Source organism: Rhinolophus hipposideros (assembly GCF_964194185.1).
Source record: "Rhinolophus hipposideros genome assembly, chromosome: X".
Taxonomy (NCBI): domain Eukaryota; kingdom Metazoa; phylum Chordata; class Mammalia; order Chiroptera; family Rhinolophidae; genus Rhinolophus; species Rhinolophus hipposideros.
Window position 1 is genome coordinate 88,985,932 of NC_138046.1, and position 17,388 is coordinate 89,003,319.

The 17,388-nt window shown below is 46.0% G+C and overlaps 1 pseudogene across 1 annotated transcript; it reads left to right on the plus strand.

The window, feature by feature from the left end:
- The first annotated feature begins 11,032 nt into the window (after positions 1 to 11,032).
- LOC308495084 (high mobility group protein B1-like) lies at positions 11,033 to 11,621 on the plus strand (annotated as a pseudogene). The gene has a single exon. The product of its transcript is annotated as a high mobility group protein B1-like (transcript).
- The last annotated feature ends 5,767 nt before the right edge of the window (positions 11,622 to 17,388 follow it).

The following is a 17,388-nucleotide window of genomic DNA, read 5'->3' on the forward strand; positions in this document are numbered from 1 at the left end:
GAAATCATATGGTTCTCTGCTTTTTCTGTCTGACTTATTTCGCTTAGCAACAAATGGAGATATTTTAATGGACACTTTTGATTGGGGTGATTTTTTCCCCAACAGGTTAATGAATGAAAGATTTGCCAATGGGTAGGTCTTTATGAAAGAGGAGATTTGCCAGTTGGGATCATTGATGGAGATATACCAGTGGGATATTTTTTAATAAGATCATACAAAATTGGTTACAGTAGGCAGAATTCTAAGAATGACCTCCAGTATCCCTCTCATCTTTATATAAACTTCTCTCCTTAAATGTGGGTGGAACCTGTGAATATGATGAAATATAACTCCATGATTATAACAAAAGGGATGTTGCAAATGTAATTAAGGTTGCTAATCTGTTAACCTTAAAATAGGGACATTATCCAAGTGAGCCTAACTAATTGAGGTCATGAGCCCTTCAAAAATGTGGAGTTTTCTCCTCCTGGTGGCAGAGGAGGACGTCAGAGAAACTGGAAGCATGAGAAGCTTTGGTTCAACCTAATTGGCTTCGAAGACAGGCCCACATGGTGAGGCACGCAGTTGACCTCTAGAAGCAGAGAAACCACTGGCTGTCAGCCAGCAAAGAAATGGAAAGCCCAGTGCTACAACTGCAAGGAACTGAATTGCCAATAACCTGAATAAGCTTGGAAATGGATTCTTCCTGAGAGCCTCCAGGTAAGAGCCCAGTGTGGCAACACTCTGACTTTGGTTTTGTGAGATTATTAAGCAGAGAACCCAGCCAAGCTCACTTGGACTTTTGATGTACAGAACTGTGAAATAATAAATGGGTGTTGCTTTAGATTGCTAAGTTGTATGATTTGTTACACAGCAATCGAAAACTAATACAGTACTTGCCAGTTGGGAATTTGTGAAAGAGGGGATATGCCACACAGAAGAGAGGCGACTTTTCAAGAAAATAATTTACAAAGAGCTTGGGGATTTCTCATCTGTAATCTTGGCAACAGTAGAGATTTATAAACATGGGGATTTGTCCGTAGTGAGGACTACATAATGGGAATTGTTATGGGTTGAATTGTGTCCTCCAAGAAGATACATTGAAGTCCTAACCCTCATCACCTCAAAATGTGACCTTACTCGGAAATAGGAACAAGAACATTATCACTTTTGGAGATGGTTGTACTCATAAGTCTTTGAAAACGTTGGTATTTATCAGTGGAATTTTCACACTAGAAATCAGTGTATAAGCATCATCATCAGAAGAAAAACACTACAATGAGCATATTAAATATTTGTATTGTCTTTGGAAGACATTGTCAAAATCTTGAGTTAAAGTGCCAAGGTGCAAGAAATTATTATTGTTATTATATATTATTTCCAATATTGTAAATTATCATTCCTAATAAAACATTATTTGCAATATTGTAAGCAATCATTAGTAAACTACTAAATTATAAATTAAATTATATTTACCATTACTACTACTAGTAATAATGCAGACAGCTGTGTGCCAATCACTGTTTTAAGCACTTTACATATATAGCTTAATTTAATATTCACTCTATCCCTATGAGTTAATAAGCATTATTTTTATCCCCATTTTACAGATGGAGAAACTGAGGCATAGAGAGATAATATGATTTCCCCGAAGACACACAACTAGGACAAGAAAAAGGCAAGATGTTTTGTTTTTTTTTCTCGAAATGCAAGCAGGCACTAATCAAAATTTTTTTCTTCATGACCTGGTTAAATTTTTTAAAATATTTTTTCTTTTTTTTAACTTTATTGAGATACAATTCACATACAGTAAAATTTATCCATTTAATGTGACAATGAAATTAATTTTAGTATATTCACAGAGTTGTGCAACTTCAGAGTATTTTCATCATCCCCAAAAGAAATCCCACACCCATAAGCAGTCATTCTCCATTTCTCCCACCTCCTCCTACCCCAGCCCTAGACAACCACTAATCTACTTTCTGTCTCCATAGTTTTGCCTATTCTGGACATTTCATATAAATGGAATCACACAATATGTGGTCTTATGTCACTGGTTTCTCTCAAGTAACATATTTTCAAAATTGATCCATGTTGTAGCGTGTGTCAGAATTTCCTTCCTTCTTAAACATGAATAATATTCCATTGTATGGATTTACCACATTTTCATTATCCATTCAGCAGTTGATGAACATTTGGGTTGTTTCCACTTTGGGGCTACTATGAATAATGTTGCTGTGAACATTTGTGCATAAGTTTTTGTGTAGACATGTATTTTCATTTCCTTGGGTGGATACCCAGGAGTGAAATTTCTGGATCATGTGGTAACTAAGTTTAACATTTTGAGAAACTTCCAAACTGCTTTCCAAAACAGGTACACCACTTTAAATTCCACCAGTAATGTTAGATGGGTCCAGTTTTTACACATCCTCATCAACACTTCTTACTATCTTTTTTATTCTAGCCATACTAGTAGGTGTGAAGTGGTATCTCATGGTTTTGATTTGCATTTCCCTGATACTTAATGATACTGAGCAGCTTTTCACATGCTTGGGCCCTTTGTACATCTCATTTGGAGAAATGTTTATTCAGATCCCTTGCCCATTTTTAAGTTGAGCTAATCCGTTTTTATTATTGAGTTATAAGAGTTCTTTATATATTCTGGATACAAATCCCTTAGCAGATATACGATTTGCAAATATTTTCTTCCAGTCTGTGGAGTGACTTTTTACTTTCTTGATATCATTTGCAGCATAAAAACTTTTAACTTTGATGAAGTCCAATTTACCTCCTTTTTTGTATTATAGTGTGTGCTTTTGATGTTGCCTGTCTAGAAATTAAATCACTGTTAGTAATATTACACATGAAGTTATTATGAATTTTGTGTTTTGACCTAAAAAAAATCCAAGGGGCAAATACAGCTATGGATCATGCTCCAACCCTAGCACAGACCTCAGAAGGATTTGGGGCAGGGACAGTGGGGCCCATTTTTTAGGGAGAAGTACTGAGTCTCCGGTGAAGGAAGGGCCGGCCCCCAGGCTACCCTCACAGGACTGTCACCTCCACCTGCTTCCTCGGCCATCGGAGTCTCTCCCAAGCAGAGAATCACACACAGACACATCAAATGCTGGATCAGGGGGAAACTTACTTTAGTCACTTTAATGAATTTTCTAGAAGGATAATGGGAAGAAATGTAGTGACTCTACATATCCTGCCAGGAGCCACACCAGGACTCTGAAGTAGGCAGCCTCTCTGTAGGGTCTACTCCTCCTCCATGACAGCCACAACTAAAGGGATCTACCTGGAAGGAAGGTGCTCCCGCTGCAGCCTGAGACTCCCACTTGCTATTTAATGCTCCCGGCCACATCCAGTGTGTATAACAGTCCTTGGTGTTGAGAAACAATTGGAGAAACCAAAAAACAGGCAGAAGGAAGAAATGTGAACATACGCATGATTGAGGTAACAACTGGGAGGGTGAGGTAACCTATTTCAGGTATTGGGGAACAGCTAGAAGCAGCAGGAACAGTCTGTGCTTCCAGACAATAGGCCAGGGCTGAGGAAACATCCCAGGACACATGAAAGTAGCCATACGGGGTGGCCAGTTAGCTCAGTTGGTAGCTCAGTTGGTTAGAGCGTGGTGCTAATAACACCAAGGTTGCCTGTTCGATCCCCTCATGGGCCACTGTAAGCTTCACCCTCCTTAAAAAGAAAATGAAAGAAAGAAAGAAAGTAGCCATACGGACCAAGGAACATTCGCTGAAGTGATGTGAACAATCAGAGAGATTATCAAAAAGCCAGAAGGCCAGAGAATAGTCCTCGTACTTAATGGACAGCCAGAGAGAGTCTAGAACAGCCAAATGGAAGAGGAAACCATCACTAAATGTCATGCAATAGCCAGAAACACCTACGTAGGACACAGCCAGAGAGATAAGGGAACAATCTCAAGCTGAGGGAACACCCAGAGAAACAAAGAAACAACTGGAGGAACAAGGGGACAGTTTCTGGGTTTGAGGAATAGCGGGATTGTCAAACATCTGGAGAGACCACAAAACAGTCCTTGCATTTGGAAGCTAGTCAGAGGGACAACAAAACAGCCAGAGCAACAGAGGATAGACCCTGTGGATCAGGCAACAGCCCAAAAGACAAAGAACCAGTCTCCAAAGTGCAGGGAAAAGAAAATAAGAAAGCAGTCTGAAGGCCTGGGAACCACCAGAGTCCAAGGAACAATTGCAGGGATTGAAAGAACAGCCAACAAACCAACGTACAGAGATCAGGGAACAATGACTGTTCCTAATATAGGGTCATCAGAAACTGTGGGGAGTAATCACAAAGATCAAAGACACTATACTGATGACTAACAGGAATTCAACAGACACGATCATCGGAGCTAATATAGTGCCAGCAGAAACGGCTCTAAGGCAATCAGGCAAGAGAAAAAAATAAAAGGCGTCCAACTTGGGAATGAAGAAGTTAAATTGTCACTCTTTGCAGATGACATGATGCTATATATAGAAAACCCTAAAGACTCCACTGAAAAGCTATTAGAAACAATCAACGAATACAGTAAAGTTGCCCGCTACAAAATCAATGTACAAAAGTCCATTGCATTCCTATATACTAACAATGAAATCTCAGAAAAAGAAGTACAAAAAAAAATTCCTTTTGCAATTGCAGCAAAAAAAAATAAAATACCTAGGAATAAACTTAACCAAGGATGTGAAGGACCTATATGCTGAAAACTATAAGACATTTTTGAAAAAAATTGAAGAAGACACCAAGAAATGGAAAGACATTCCATGCTCATGGATTGGAAGAATCAACATAGTTAAAATGGCCATATTACCCAAAGCAATATACAGATTTAATGCGATCCCCATCAAAATCCCAATGGCATTTTTTAAAGAAATATAACGAAAAATCATCAGATTTGTTTGGAACCACTGTGGGGACAGAGCCCCAGAAAGCAGTTTCCAGGCTCTCGGCCTCATGTGGAGAGGTCCTGGCTCAGATAGTGGATGGCCGTCAGCTGTAGCCATTAAGCCATTGGTCACTGATATAACTGCCGCGGCTACGGAGGGGAGCCGAGGAGAGTGAAGGAAGAGACTGAAGGAGAGTAAGGAGAGTCGAGGAGAGTTGGTCGGTTGGCAGCAAAGTGGACAGCAGGTGGCACGTCGTGTAAACCCAGCCTCCAGTGAGACCATAGTGGTGTGACTTCCCTACCTATGGCTCCGTGGGTGTTCCTTTTTGGCCTCACCATGTCCTGCGTTCTTATGTGGGGAGCAGGAGCTGACACCCTGCAGGCCGCCCCGCCAGACACCCCGCACGGCACATGGCGTAGTTGGCAGGATATGGTGTCGGCTGAAACTCTAAGGAATGTACTGGAGCAGTTTACACGTATAAAAGCTCAGTTTCGTAAGCAGCGGACAGTGCTGGCCAAAACCTACCACAGCATGGTGGAGTGGTTTGTGCGTGTGAGAGCCCAGCTTCGGGAGGCCCATGAGAAGCGACACCGGGAACGGGAGGCGCGGTCTGCCTGGGAGACTCAAGCCTCCAGCTGGCACACCACCTTTTTGGCCATGGATGGTGTTGCCTTCATTTTGGTGATCTGCTGCGGCCTTAGGCTCTGAGGCTTGTGGATATCTTCCGCGGAGGCCTCCACCCACTCAGATACCTGGCACGGTGAGCAAGATTCCGACCGGGCAGGAGGACGTGTGGCCCCCGCACAGTGTGTGGTGCTCGTTGGCCACTGTTCTCAGGAGTTGGACCCCCAAGGAGGGGTGGGAGGACATGGACGGCTCTCCGGCCAGCGTGGAGAGGGCCCTGCAGGCTCTGACTGAGCAGTTGCCGGAGGAGGAGAAGGCTACAGCCGGCCGCGTGGGCTGGAAGTTCCTCAGGGCCTTGAGTCTTAACACGGAAAATGCGCTTAATGAAATGTCCCAGGTGCCGGACCAGGTGTCTCGGTTGGAGGCGCTGGAAGCCTGGGTCCGCCTGTTAGAAGAGGGGCCCCACAGTGGAAATAATGTAGCTCCCAACCCCCAAGCCCGGCCAATCTTGAAGCAAAGGGTAAAACTGTGAGCAACCTTTGGGCCCCGGGGGCGTGGCTGCCGGCAACCCAGCTGTGACTGAGTTCACAACCTACACCCCTTACACTCCCACTGAGTTGCAGGAGCTGGGGGGGCGGTGCCGATAGCGCCCTGGAGAGCCAGTCTCGGCTTGGCTACTACGTTTATGGGATGAGGGAGCAGACAACATTCTCTGCTCCCCAGGCGAGATGGAAAAGCTAGCCTTTGTGACAGTGCATCCATCCCTGCGACAGAGGTTACAGAACTGCCATAGGTTGGCCCACGACCAGGGCAACCACTCTCTAATGGAGTGGCTCACTGCTCCGGTACGCACAGTATGGGGACAGGCTAGTGAGCTGCCAGACACTGTGAGTCAATGGCAGTCATACACAGAACTCATGCAAATTATCCATGAAATGGGTATGAGAAATGCTATTTTTAACCTTAACATGCAGGGGCCGGATGACGAGCTTTTTACAGCCAGCATGAGAGATCTGGTTTTGGATACTGCACCTGCGAGTGCTTTTGGATCCTTGGTTGCTATTCTAACACCTTATGTAGGGCGACGGATCCATGAAGTTACAACTGCCATGGCCACCTAAGGGGATGTTGAAAGCCGGAGGCAAAGGAAGTTAAGACAGGAGGTCCGCACAGTTGAGACCTGGAAGCCCAAACCAAAGGTAAAGGGGCGAGGTCGCGGGCCTCAGAGAGTAACACGTGCACAGATGTGGCGTGATCGCGTAGCAGCAGGGGTTGATCAGGAGAAAATAGACCGACAACCCAATGCACTCCTGCTGGAACTTTGGAAACAGCTGCGTCCGGAACAGCAATTCCGAAGCCAAAAGGAGAAGTCTGGGAAAGCGCGACTCAGGTCCCTCCAGGACTTTATGCCGCAGCTTGAGGACGACTCCATTCAGCTTGACTGGGGCAGGGCCAAGGTACCCGGTCAGAGGGGACGAGCAGTGACCGGAGGCCCCATGTGGAACTGTCCATACATTGGTCCCCTTCTAATGTGCAGAGGGTTTTCGCCCTAGTTGACACTGGCGCAGACTGCAGTCTTGTCTATGGGAACCCAGAACTGTTCCCTGGACCAGCAATCTGCATTGATGGCTATGGGGGAAAGACTGTGACTGTGAAAGCCGTTTCCTTGCCACTGGGTACAGGAAGGCTTCCTCCTCGTACCTACAAGGTTTATGTCTCCCCCGTTCCGGAGTATATTCTAGGGGTGGACGTGCTACATGGCCTCAGCTTACAGACGTAGGTAGGAGAGTTCCGTCTCCGGATCCGGGTGGTGAAAGCGGTGACACGCGGGCATGCTCACCACCCTCCTCAAGTGTTGCCACAGCCCTGGCGCGTGGTTACAGTGCGACAGTACCACCTGCCAGGAGGGCAGGAGGACATTGGTCATACAATATTGGAGTTGGAGAAGGCACATATTGTGAGGCCAACGCACAGTCCCTTTAACTCCCCAGTATGGCCTGTCAAGAAGCCAGATGGGATCTGGCGAATGACTGTGGACTATAGGGAGTTAAATAAAGTGACACCACCCTTGCACGCTGCAGTGCCTTCAGTACATGATTTAATGGATCGTCTGACTGTCTACCTGGGGACATATCACTATGTAGTGGACTTGGCCAATGCTTTTTTCTCCATTGACGTTGCACCCGAGTGTCAAGAGCAGTTTGCTTTTACTTGGGACGGGCGTCAGTGGACTTTTCAAGTCCTTCCGCAAGGATACTTGCACAGCCCCACTATCTGCCACGGGCACGTGGCCCAGGATTTGGCACAGTGGCATCTCCCGTCCTCTGTGGCTTTGTTTCATTATGTCGATGATATTCTATTAACATCAGATTCTCTTTCTGATTTAGAGAAAGCAGCTCCCTCTCTTCTCCGCCACCTGAAGTCACGCGGCTGGGCGGTGAATGAGGAAAAGGTCCAAGGCCCTGGCTTATCCGTCAAGTTTTTGGGTGTTGTGTGGTCAGGTAAGACAAAGGTTATACCCGAGGCAATTATTGATAAGATACAAGCCTTTCCCCAGCGGACCAAGGTCTCCCAACTGCAGACATATTTGGGTCTGCTAGGATATTGGCGGGCGTTTGTACCCCACATGGCACAAATGGCAAGGGCCTTGTACAACATGATTAAAAAGGGGGCCTCATGGGATTGGACAGAGGCTATAGAGCAAGCCTTCATTGCCACGAAACGGGCAGTGCAGCAGGCACAGGCTCTGCAAGTAGTGGACCCCAGCCGCCCATTTGAACTTGATGTTCACGTAACCCACGAGGGGTACGGATGGGGCCTCTGGCAACGGCAGGAGCGTCTCCGGTTGCCAGTGGGATTTTGGTCCCAAATTATGGAAAGGAGCGGAGGTCCGCTACTCTCTGATAGAGAAACAGCTGGCCGCTGTGTACGCAGCCCTAGTGGCCACAGAAGCCATTACAGGAACGGCACAGGTGTTGGTTTGAACAAACAATCCTTTCCAGGGGTGGGTCCGTACATGGACCCAGGGACCCAAAACGGGGATGGCACAGACCACCACCCTCGCCAAGTGGGGTGCCTACTTGGAGCAATGTAGCACTCTTAGTTCAAGCTTTTTGAACAGAGCTACAACAGGTCCTGGGGCCTGTGGAGCTTGTACGCCAGGCTGAGCCAAGCGCTCTGCCTAGAGGGGAGGACTTGGAGCCCTCGCCCTACAAAGAAGGACAGTCCCCAGTACCTAAGGATGCCTGGTTTACCGATGGTTCTAGCCGAGGGGCTGCAGCTGTTTGGACGGCTATTGGTGTGCAGCCCAAAACAGACACCATTTGGTTTGATACTGGGACAGGCCAGAGTAGCCAGTGGGCTGAATTACGGGCTGTGTGGATGGTAATCAGCCACAAGCCTGGGCCCCTAATTATTTGTACTGACAGCTGGGCGGTGTTCCGGGGCCTAACGTTGTGGCTCCCTACATGGAAACACCAAAACTGGTTGGTAGGACACCGTCCACTGTGGGGTCAAGCCATGTGGCAGGACTTCTGGGACCTAGGGCAGAGAAAGGAGGTGACCCTAATGCATGTCACAGGTCACTCCCCCTTAGAATCCCCAGGTAATGATGAAGCAGATGCCCTAGCAAGGGTCCGATGGTTAGAACGGGCTCCTGCCACTGATGTGGCCCATTGGCTGCACAGGAAATTGCAGCACGCTGGAAGCTGAACCATGTGGCAGGTGAGCAGACGCTGGGGTCTGCCTTTGAAATGGCAGGAGATAACACATGCCTGCAATGACTGTGCCGTCTGTGCCCAGGATAGCTCCCAAAGGCGGAGGCTCCCCTGGGAGACACAGCAGATAACGCGAGGGAGGGTGCCCCTTACTCGCTGGCAAGTGGATTACATTGGACCCCTGCCTAAGGCCCGCAATGCGATATATGCATTTACAGCAGTGAACACTGCTACGGGGTTGATGTTTGCTTGGCCGTGTCCGGCTGCCGATCAGCGGCATACAGTCGTCGCTCTTACACGGCTGTGTGCCCTTTATGGGCGCCCCCAAGTCATTGAAAGTGACAGGGGTACCCATTTTATGGGGCAAGAAGTGCAGCGCTGGGCTGCCAGGATGGACATGCAGTGGTTGTTTCATGCTCCGTATAACCCACAAGCAGCTGGCATGATTGAACGTTATAATGGCCTTTTGAAGCAAGGTCTCCAGGTGTCAAAACACCCTCCCACGATGCGTGACTGGGCCTCGCATCTATGGGATGTCCTGAGAGTCCTGAATGACAGACCACGGAAGGGAGGGCCTGCACCAGTAGAAGCTCTGCTACATCGAACGGCCGCTCCCATTCAATTACAGGTTACCACCAGTGAGACTCTGTTAAAGCCAGGCTACGGCAGAAATGGAAACATTTTGCTGGCAGCACCCACATGCTTGAAAGCAGGGGAACGGCAGCAATGGACTTGGCCCTGGCAGGTCAAAAGCCCCCACTGTCGGTGGTTGGGCCTGATAGCCCCATGGGGGGCCGGTTTGACTCATGATTTGCAAGTGACACCAGGGGTGGTGGCTGAGTGGCCACCGCAAGTGACTGTAGTATATGGAGGTCCCGATGCCAGGACGACTTTGCAGGGAACCTATGTGCTCTCGCTATGGCCTATTATGGGATACCCTGTTCTGTTACATGTTGAAACTACGCAGGGGACCCCAAGCACTGCCATAAAGTTCTGGTACCACAAACCGGGAAAGGTGCCAGTGGCAGCGACCCTCCTTTCCCAGGACAAAAAGCTAGCGTGTATCCTCCCAGATGGAAGGAATTTGCCATTATTGGTTCCTAAGACTACCGTTTCTTTTCGTCCATAGGTGTCAATAGTCTAATATGGCACAGGGACCCTCGCGGAAGACGCTTGTGTAGATTATGAGGCGAGACCCTGTAGGGGTGGAGTGTGGGGACAGAGCCCCAGAGAGCAGTTTCCAGGCTCTCGGCCTCATGTGGAGAGGTGCTGGCTCAGATAGTGGATGGCCGTCAGCTGTGGCTAGTTGGCCATCAGCTGTAGCCATTAAGCCATTGGTCACTGATATAACTGCCGCGGCTACGGAGGGGAGCCGAGGAGAGTGAAGGAGGAGACTGAAGGAGAGTAAGGAGAGTCGAGGAGAGTCGGTCGGTTGGCAGCAAAGCGGACAGCAGGTCGCACGTCGTGTAAACCCAGCCTCCAGTGAGACCATAGTGGTATGACTTCCCTACCTATGGCTCCATGGGTGTTCCTTTTTGGCCTCACCATGTCCTGCGTTCTTATGTGGGGAGCGGGAGCAGAGACCCCGCAGGCCGCCCCGCCGGACACCCCGCACGACAACCACAAAAGACCCCGAATAGCCAAGGCAATGTTAAGAAAAAAGAACAGGCTGCGTCTGGCTCCCGCTCTCACAGCCATTGCAGTACATTGAGCTCCACAGAGACAGCGCCCGGGCAAGCGCGAGTCGGACGAGCACTGGGCGACTCTGTGCTCGCTAAGGACAAATAATTAAACATGGGCAAAGGAGATCCTAAGAAGCCGAGAGGCAAAATGTCATCATACGCATTCTTTGTGCAAACCTGCCGGGAGGAGCACAAGAAGAAGCACCCAGATGCTTCAGTCAACTTCTCGGAGTTTTCTAAGAAGTGCTCAGAGAGGTGGAAGACCATGTCTGCTAAAGAAAAAGGAAAATTTGAAGACATGGCAAAGGCTGACAAGGCCTGTTATGAAAGAGAATGAAAACTTAAATCCCTCCTCAAGGGGAAACAAAAAGAAGTTCAAGGATCCCAATGCACCCAAGAGGCCTCCTTCGGCCTTTTCTTGTTTTGTTCTGAGTATCGCCCAGAACTCAAAGGAGAGCCTCCCAGCCTACCCATTGGTGATGTTGCAAAGAAGCCGGGACAATGTGGCATGCCCCTGCTGCAGGTGACACGCAGCCTTGTGAGAAGGAGGCCGCGGAGCTGAAGGAAAAGTACGAAAAGGATATTGCTGCATCCCGAGCTAAAGGAAAGCCTGATGCGGCAAAAAAGGCAGTTGTGAGGCTGACAAGAGCAAGAAAAAGAAGGAAGAGGAGGAGGAGGAGGAAGATGATGATGATGCGTAAGTTGGCTCTCACGCAGTTTTTTTTCTTGTCTATAAAGCATTTAACCCCCCTGTACACAACTCACTCCTTTTAAAGAAAAAAATTGAAATATAAGGCTGTGCAAGATTTGTTTTTAAACTGTACAGTGTCTTTTTTTGTATAGTTAACACACGACCGAATGTGCCTTTAGTTAGCCCTGTCCTGGTGCTATAGCCACTAACCGTGCCCGGGACAGTATGGGGGTTGTCAATGGGCATGGACATTTAAAGCCGGTCCTTGTTGGTGCACAGCACAAATTAGTTATATATGGGGATGGTAGTTTTTTCATCTTCAGTTTTCTCTATGCAGCTTATACAAAATAATTGTAGTTCTGTTAACTGAATATCACTCTGTAATTGCAAAAAAATTGCAGCTGTTTTGTTGACATTCTGAATGCTTCTAAGTAAATACAATTTTTTTTATTAAGAAAAAAGAACAATGCTGGAGGTATCACACTCCCCAACTTTAGCTTGTACTACAGGGCTACAACAATCAAAACAGCATGGTATTGGCTGAAAAACAGACATGTACACCAATGGAATAGAATTGAGAACCCTGAAATAAAACCACATAAATGTGGATAATTTTTGACAAAGAAGCCAAAAACATACAATGGAGGAAAGATAGCCTCTTCAATAAATGGTGCTGGGAGAATTGGATAGCCACGTGCAAAAGAATGAAACTGGACTGCTATCTGTCACCATGTACCAAAATTAATTCAAAATGAATCAAAGACTTAAGCATAAGACCTGACACAATAAACAGCATAGAAGAAAACATAGATTCTAAACTTATGGACCTTGGGTTCAAAGAGCATTTTATGAATTTGACTCCAAAGGCAATGGAAGTAAAAACTAAAATAAACGAAAGGGATTATATGAAACTTCAAAGCTTCTGCACAGCAAAAGAAACCATCGACAAAATAAAGAGGCAACCAACTGAACGGGAGAAGATTTTTGCAAACAGTGCCTCTGATAAGGGGCTAATATCCAAAATATACAAGGAACTCGTGAAGCTCAACAACAAAAAAACAAACAACCCAATTGAAAAATGGGCAGAGGACCTGAAGAGACATTTCTCCAAAGAGAACACACAAATGGCAAATAGACATATGAAAAAATGCTCCACATCACTAATCATCAGAGAAATGCAAATAAAAACCACAATGAGATATCACCTCACCCCAGTCAGAATGGCTTTCATCAACAAGACAAATAGTAACAAGTGTTGGAGAAGCTGTGGAGAAAAAGGAACCCTCATACACTGTTGGTGGGAATGCAGACTGGTGTAGCCGTTATGGAAGGCAGTGTGGTGGTTCCTCAAAAAATTACGAATAGAATTACCATATCACCGAGCAAGCCCTCTCCTGGGTATCTACCCAAAAAATCTGAAAACATTTATCCATAAAGACACGTGTGCTCCAATGTTCATTGCAGCTTTGTTTACGGTGGCCAAGACATGGAAACAATCAAAATGTCCTTCGATAGATGAATGGATAAAAAAGTTGTGGTATATATACACAATGGAATACTATTCGGCGGTAAGAAAAGATGATATAGGAACATTTGTGACAACATGGATGGATCTTGAGAGTATAATGCTAAGCGAAATAAGTCAGACAGAAAAAGGAGAGAGCCATATGATTTCACTGATATGTGGTATAGCAAACTGAAAACAACAAAAGAGCAAGACAAATAATTGAAAAAACAAAAACTCATAGACACAGACAATAGTTTAGTGGTTACCAGAGGGTAAGGGGGGTGGGGGGTGGGAGATGAGGGTAAAGGGGATCAAATATATGGTGATGGAAGGAGAACTGACTCTGGGTGGTGAACACACAATCGGATTTATAGATGATGTAATACAGAATTGCACACCTGAAATCTATGTAATTTTACTAAGAATTGTCACCCCAACAAACTTTAATTAAAAAAAATAAATGGCTCTAAGGACTCATTGGGGTGAAAGACACTGTACTGGTGATTAATACAGGATCATCTGAAACCATAAAGTGCTCTAATGTAGGGTAGGCTCACATGAGCCCCAGGCATTATTCTGGGGCTCATGAGGTCAGTATATTGCACTAGTCAGTGGATAATGAAGGACCAACATCCACAAGGATGGGGATAGTGCGTAGGCTGATGCTGGGACGGACAAAACCACTTTAGTGGTGGCTAATGGCTAATCAGCGGGCTGATAAGGTAGGGTGAGCAGACACTGAACTGATTTTTTATGAAGATCACACTACTTGTGACCAAGATTACAAACACCATGATGACACTAATTCACATAGGGTCAGCAACAGCTATCATGACTGAGACACGAGGTAAAGACTACACTAATGGCTGCTAGTCAGCAGTCAGTGTTGAGGTTAATAGAGGGTTAGCGTAACAGTGATGGGCTCTAAGGTATGGTCAGTATGCACCGATCTGGGCCATCATAGCATTCAGACACTATATTAGTGGCTAATGGGGAATCAACAGGCACAGTGATGAGGCACAGAGAGCAGGGGCAGCAACACTGTGATTGACTTATGAGAGTCAAGGACACTGTACTCATGACAAACGGGTGGTCAGCAAAGGGAGCTTAAAGTGGAATCAGCAGATACTATGCTGGAAGCTCCCAGAGGTGTCTCTGCTCTTGCGGATAATTGGGGATCAGCAGAGTGATGGCAGCTAAGGTAGGTTCAGCAAATACATGCTGGAGTCACACAGATGTCAAAGAAATTATACTGTTGGCTGATGGAGGATCAACAGATAACACGATGGGGGCTAATGTGGGGTCAGCAGGCTCTACTCAGGCCTCAATGGGTCAAAGACACAGAACTAGTGGCTAAAGGGGGTGAAATTCCACAGATACACTAATTCGACAATGGTAAGGACCAAAAATATAGTGATGGGCCCTCAAGGAGTTTATACTCTGTGCTGGTGACTAATGAATCAGAAGACATTAATGTGTGGTCAGCAGATACACTGAGAGGCCATAATGTAAGGTCAGAAGACACAGTTATGGGGACTATTTTAAGGAAAGCAGACACTGCTGGATCCTCAGGTAAAAAAAAAAAAAAAACAACTTGAAGCTCGGTAAATGGCGGATCAAAAGATAGCATGACAAGGTCATGTGAGTTCTGCAGACATTATGATGGGGCTCAGGAGGATCAAAGTCATCATACTGGTGGTAAATTGTGGAACAGCAGATGTTGGTGCCATTGTGCTGTGCTATGGGTTTATGGGGGTCAAAGACACTGTACTGATGACTAATAATCAATCAGCAGACACAGCGATGGGATCTAAAGGAAGAGGAGCAGACACTGCGATTAAAACTTGTTGGGTTAAATATATTGTACGGTGGTAGCCAATGGGGGATCAATAGACAAAATGGTGAGGACCCACCAATATGGGGTCAGACAGACACTACACTCGGTCTACAGGAAGGTAAGACACATCGCCGTGAGCTAATGGGAGGTCAGTGGTCACCATGCTGAGTCCGAAGGAGGGCAAAAGGCATGATACTGAGTTAACGGAGGGTCATCAGTCACTAAGCTTGAGGCTAAAGGCGTGAAAAGACACTATGCTGTCAGCAAAAATTGCAACGGGTATCAGACTTATCGGGGTGATCATTTCCTAAGTTATAGAAATGTCTAATCACTATATTGTATACCTGAAACTAATGTAATATTATATGCCAACCATCATTGAAAAATTTAAAAATGTAAAAACTAATGAACTGGACACTTCAAAATGGTTCAAACTGGGAATCTTATGTGAATTTTATCTCAATTTTGTCTCAGTACAAAAATGTAAAACCAAAACAATTTAATGGCAGCTAAAAGGGGTAGTGAGACATGATGCTATGAGCGTTCTAATGGAGGGGGCTCAGCAGATTCTGCTGGAGCAAAAGGTTGCGGTAAGACAAGCTGTTGTGAGCTACTGGTAGATCAGCAGTGTGCTCTAGGCTAAAGGAGGTGATATGAATTTCCGTAAGCTCATGGGGTGTTAGACACTGTGCTGACATGTCAGGGGGGTAAAAACTACAGGCAGGACTGTGCTTAGGCTATTGGGAGTCAAATACACACAGTAATGTTGACCGGGGGGTGATCACCATGTAAGTGATGGTAGCTACCAGAAGGCCAGCACAATCCCCCATTTCTAAAGGTTTGGGAGGACTGTCTCCCATTGCCAATGTCTTTCATCTGATCTAGTGGTCGAGATTCCTGACTTTCTTCCAGGCAACTCCTGGTGTGGGAACAGAGATCTTTTCACTTTTGTTTTTAAATTTTGAGATATAATTTACACACAATGAGATACAAAGATCTTACGTTTACTCATTTGATGACTATTGTACACACCCATTAACACACACTCCAATCAAGCTACAGAATAGGGGCCGGCCCTGTGGCTCAGGCTGTTGGAGCTCCGTGCTCCTAACTCTGAAGGCTGCCGGTTCGATTCCCACATGGGCCAGCGAGCTGCGCCCTCCGCAACTAGAATGAAGTCAATGAGCTTCCACTCAGCTCCCGGGTGGCCAGATGGCTCAGTTGGTTGGTGCGAGGGCTCTCAACTACAAGGTTGCTGGTTCAACTCCTTAACTCCCGCAAGGGATGGTGGGCTGCACCCCCTGCAACTCACAACAGGCAACTGGACTTGAAGCTGAGCTGCGCCCTCCACAACTAAGATTGAAAGGACAACAACTTGATTGGAAAAAGTCCTGGAAGTACACACTGTTCCCCAATAAAGTCCTCTTCTGCTTCCCCAATAAAAAATCTAAAGAAAAAAAAAATCTAAAAAAAAAGAAAACTCTGCAGGCTATTTTTCAGGCAAAGAAGAAAATGGTCCTGAAAGGAATGCAGAAAGGGATAAAAACCAACCAACGTAGTGAATATGTGGGTAAAATGAAATGCATGAGGAGGTGTAGGTGTGTGTGTGTAAACATACACAGATATTACATATACATATGTATGTAAATCCCATTAATACATCACTATATTTTGAAATATAGATGTACATACATGTATATGAGCAAAACTTCTTAAAAAGATTAACTTCCAAAGACAATTTCTTGGAGAAAACCATAAAATACTATTGAAGGTCAAAAAAGATACATTAGAAAATAAAAAGAGGGGCCGGCCCGGTGGCTCAGGCGGTTGGAGCTCCGTGCTCCTAACTCCGAAGGCTGCCGGTTCGATTCCCACATGGGCCAGTGGGCTCTCAATCACAAGGTTGTCAGTTTGATTCCTCGAGTCCCGCAAGGGACGGTGGGCTCCGCCCCCTGCAACTAAAATTGAACACGGCACCTTGAGCTGAGCTGCCGCTGAGCTCCCGGAAGGCTCAGTTGGTTGGAGTGCGTCTTCTCAACCACAAGGTTGCTGGTTCAACTCCTCCAAGGGATGGTGGGCTGTACCCCCTGCAACTAAACAGCTGGCAACTGGACCTGGAGCTGAGCTGCACCCTCCACAACTAAGATTGAAAGGACAACAACTTGACTTTGAAATAAGGCCTGGAAGTACACACTGTTCCCCAACAAAGTCCTGTTCCCGTTCCCCAATAAAATCTTTAAAAAAAAAAAGACAAACCACATTCATGGATGGAAAGGCTTGAAGTCAATTTACAGCTTTCAGATTGGCAACAATTTCAAAGACTGATAGTTAAGTCCTAGTGAATATGTGGGAAAATGTAAACTTTTTCTCAAACTGTTCATGAGAGTATAAATTAGTACACTTTGGAGGAGAAAAAAAAATCAATTACTTAAT